Here is a 4,381-nt window from a genome sequence, read left to right as displayed (position 1 = left end):
TATTTTTAGGCTATATAATAAAAAGACAGTCATTACTAGTACTTTTAGTTCCTTTGGGTTCGACAATCCGGTCTTGCTAAAACTATACTATTGTTCGATAGGTACACTTGCCTACATCGCGATAATAGTTAGTTTCAAGAACGATTAATTATAAATATATAAAACTTATCACACAAAATCACGCGATCAAGTTTTTGGCGCCGTTACTGGGGAACTAAAATATTAGGAACACTCAAATTTTATTACTTTAGCCATTTATTTTTCTTGCAATTTAATTTAATTTAATTTAATTTATTATTATTATTTATTAATTTACTTTTTCTTTCTCTTGGCAGGTTTTTATAGTTTATGACTAGAAGAAACCCGTCAGGACCACTACTCTTTGACGAAGAAATCGATCGCACAGTTCGTAGAAACCAAAGAGAAATAAGGTGAAGCTTAAGATACATAGAGAACGAGTAAGAGGATGATACTCAACCCCCAACCGAAGAGATGGCTGAAAACCAAGGTAATCAGGTACCTCCTGTAATTGTGGTTAATCAAAATCCTGCTCTATGCACTATCCACACACTATGTATGATTATGCTAAACCTTCTTTAACAGGAACTGAATCGAGCATAGTTAGACCTGCTATAGCTGCAAATACTTTTGAACTAAAACCTAACACTATTCAAATGATACAGTAATTTGTTCAGTTTAATGGTTTGCAGGATGAGGATCCCAACGCTCATTTAGCAAACTTTTTGGAACTATGCGATACATTTAAAATTAATGGTGTTTCTGATGATGCCATTCGTCTTCGGTTATTCCCTTTTTCGTTGAGGAACAAAGCTAAACAGTGGTTGAACTTGTTACCACGAGGGTCAATTACTACTTGGGAACAAATGACCGAAAATTTTTTACTAAAATATTTTCTGCCGGCTAAAACGGCTAAATTACGTAATGATATCTCTTCATTTGTGCAGATAGACTTAGAAACTCTTTACGATGCATGGGAAAGATACAAGGACTTACTGAGAAGGTGCCCTCACCATAGGTTACCGCTTTGGTTTCAGGTTCAAACATTCCATAATGGCCTGAATCCTTCGACTCGACAAATGGTTGACGCAGCTGCTGGCAGAACCATCAATAATAAAACACCTGAAGATGCTTATGAGTTTATAGAGGAGATGTCACTGAATAATTATCAGTGGCAAGTCATGAGGACTAAGCCAAATAAAACAGCAAGCGTTTATAACGTCGATTCGGTTACTATACTATCAAACTAGGTAGAACATCTAAATAAAAAGATTGATGGTTTTCTTAGTTCTTCACAGGTTCACCCAGTAATGCAGTACGAAGCAAGTGGAGGTGTATCAAGCAATTCGGAATACCAACCTTATGGCCACAACATGGATAATGAGCAGTTAAATTACATGGGTAATAATCCTCGATCTCAAAATAATCCATATAGTAACACTTACAATGCAGGTTGGAGGAACCACCCAAATTTCTCATGGGGAGGTCAAGGAAATCAGAGACCACCTCCAGGCTACCAACAACCACCCTACCAACAGGAAAAGAAGCCGAACCTTGAAGAGATGCTCTCAAAGTTTATATCGGTGTCAGAAACTTATTTTTAGAATACCAAGACAGCACTTAAGAATCAACAAGCATCGATCCAAGGGCTTGAAACTCAGATAGGCCAGCTGTCCAAACTAATCTCTGAACAACCACAAGGTAGCTTGCCAAGTAATACCGAACCCAACCCAAGGGAATAGGTCAACACAATTAATATTCAAGATGAAGAAGGAGTCGTTGAGCCTGAGCCAGGACCGAAACAAGAAACTATGGTAAGCAGAGGTGAAGGTGAGGTAGGTCATAATAAAAAAAATTAGTGAATGTCAAATATAAACCTCATGTGCCATACCCCAACGTGACAAGGAAAGACTGCTCAGATGAACAATTTGGTAAATTCCTTGAACTCTTGAAAAAATTACATATTAACTTAATATTTATTGAAGCTCTATCGCAGATGCCAAACACAATGAAATTTTTAAAGGAGCTTTTAGCAAATAAATGGAAGTTAGACGAGGCATCGCATGTGGAGCTAAACGCAGTTTACTCAGCTATTCTCCAAAATAAACTACCCAACAAACTAAAAGATCTAGGGAGTTTTACGATTCCTTTCTTAATTGGTAGTTTAGATGTTAATAATGCATTAGCTGATTTAGGGGCTAGTATTAATGTCATGCCCTAAAAAATGTTCAAACAATTAGGTCTCAGGAAACCCAAACAGACTAGGATGAAGATTCAATTGGCAGATATAACTATAAGATTTCCTAGGGGTATTATTGAAGATGTGCTAGTTAAAATCGATAAATTTATATTTCCCGTTGACTTCATTGTTTTAGACATAGAGGAAGATAGCAACACTTCTTTGATCTTAGGTGAACTCACACTCCGTGTGGGAGACGAAACAATCACCCTTCAAGCTCGCAATTCTGGCAACACATCAGAAATTGAAGGTGATCGTTTAACCCATTCTACTAAAACTGACAATATGGTACAACCTACTTTGCAGGAATTGAGCTGAAGGAAGCACATGAGTCATTCTCAAGCAGTAGCCGAGGACCTGTTCATGGAGATCGAAGGCTACAAATCGAGGAGCTAGATGAATGGTGGATGCATAAACCAAGAACATACGATAAACCAAAACTACGCCAGAATGAGCTCAACACCTTCCCACATCAACTTAAGGTTGGAGATAAAGTCTTATTAGATGCCACGGATTCTCACATTGTCACTACCACACCGAATGAAGAAATCCCTCTTACGGTACTTAGCATTTTCCAATTCGGTACAGTCGAGGTGAGTCATCCCAAGTTCGGCACTTTTAAGGTAAACAAAACCTGTCTAAAACCTTATTTTGATGAGAATGATAGCAGGAATGAGGAGTACAACTCCTCAAACCACCATGATCATTAAATGGAGAGGTAAGTTAAGCTTAGACTATAAATAAGCGCTTCTCGGGAGGACTGTATTAACTTCTTTAACGGAGCTCTTGATTACAGGTTTTCCACAGAGACACGGCCTAGCACACAAGCGTGCTTAGGGCCGTGTGAAAACAGGGCAACGATTTTCCAAAACACGGGTTGCGATAAAATGCCACGGCCATGTGACATGGCCGTGGTCGAACCTGCCAAAACAACACGGGCGTGCGACACGCCCATAGGGAAGGACCGTGGGTGAACCTGCTAAAACAACACGGGCGTGCGACAAACTCGTGCCTAGCACCTGTGGTCAAACCTATTAGATTGACACGAGTGTGGGTCTACATACACGGGCGTGGGAGAAGTGAACAACGCCAGACACGGTCGTGTGACACGACTGTGTGCACCCACATGCCTAAGGAACACGGGCGTGTACTAAATGTGAGACGCGCCCAAACTCAAAATTCATGAATCACACAGGCTAAAATTAGGGAACACGGGCGTGTTACCTGGCCGTGTACCCTAAAATCTATAAATAAGCTACATTATTCATTGTCTTCTTCACCCAAAAAACCCTAACCCTAGCCGCTGGAAGTCCACACGCCCTCCCCACCACTCCCGTGCGCCGCTTCTAACTTAATTCCTGACGCTTATTCTTCCATTTTTTAGCGTTTGTTCACTCTTTTACCTTTAACTCCAAGCATTTTTAATGCTATAATCTTCATGTATCTCACACTATGCTATCATTCAAGTTTCATTTCTTTTAAGATTAGTTATCATTCATTCCCCATGACATATTTTTATGAAACTCTCATGCCTTATTCACCTATTCTAAATCAATATTCATAGTTTTCAATTGCTTTTTGTTATTTACCATTACAACTCATGCCATGTGCCAAATTTATGTTCTTTATATTTCCATGAAATTCGATGCCCATTCTCATGCCCTTACAATGCCAATGTCACGAAATTATGCTATCAAAATTATTATATTGGTTGAGATTGGTTCCTATTAGTAATTTTGGCTGAAATTCTTAGTTCAAATTCATGGCTTTTCAAATTCGTTTACCTACTATTATCCTCCTTTATAATTGTAGGTACCATGTAATCCTCACATGGTAAAAAGGCCGCTGTCCCTGCTTCAAAGAAAAGGAAGGGAGCGTCATCTTCCTCGGGTCCTACCGCAAAAGTTCGTCAACCTTTCCTGAGAATCCCCATCAGGCCCCAAGAAGATCTATTCCAAATACTCTGAGCTCGACCTTTAATTGCGGGCCGGTGCATCGACTGGGCTTCAATAGAACAAGTTCAGTTGGCTGATGCGATTCGGGCCCTCCTAACCACTGACCCTTGGGAGCTTTTCTTTGGGATCATCGAGCCGATGTATCTTGAGCTTACGATAGAATTATGCT

At 39.7% G+C, this 4,381-nt stretch overlaps 1 non-coding gene across 1 annotated transcript; it reads right to left on the bottom strand.

The window, feature by feature from the left end:
• Positions 1-932: 932 nt before the first annotated feature.
• On the bottom strand, positions 933-1,039 carry LOC121211948 (small nucleolar RNA R71). The gene has a single exon (XR_005907164.1). It is a non-coding gene; the product is annotated as a small nucleolar RNA R71 (small nucleolar RNA).
• Positions 1,040-4,381: the final 3,342 nt, after the last annotated feature.

The sequence above is a fragment of the Gossypium hirsutum genome, chromosome A12 (assembly GCF_007990345.1).
Source record: "Gossypium hirsutum isolate 1008001.06 chromosome A12, Gossypium_hirsutum_v2.1, whole genome shotgun sequence".
NCBI classification, from domain to species: domain Eukaryota; kingdom Viridiplantae; phylum Streptophyta; class Magnoliopsida; order Malvales; family Malvaceae; genus Gossypium; species Gossypium hirsutum.
This window is presented reverse-complemented; position numbering and strand designations above follow the sequence as displayed.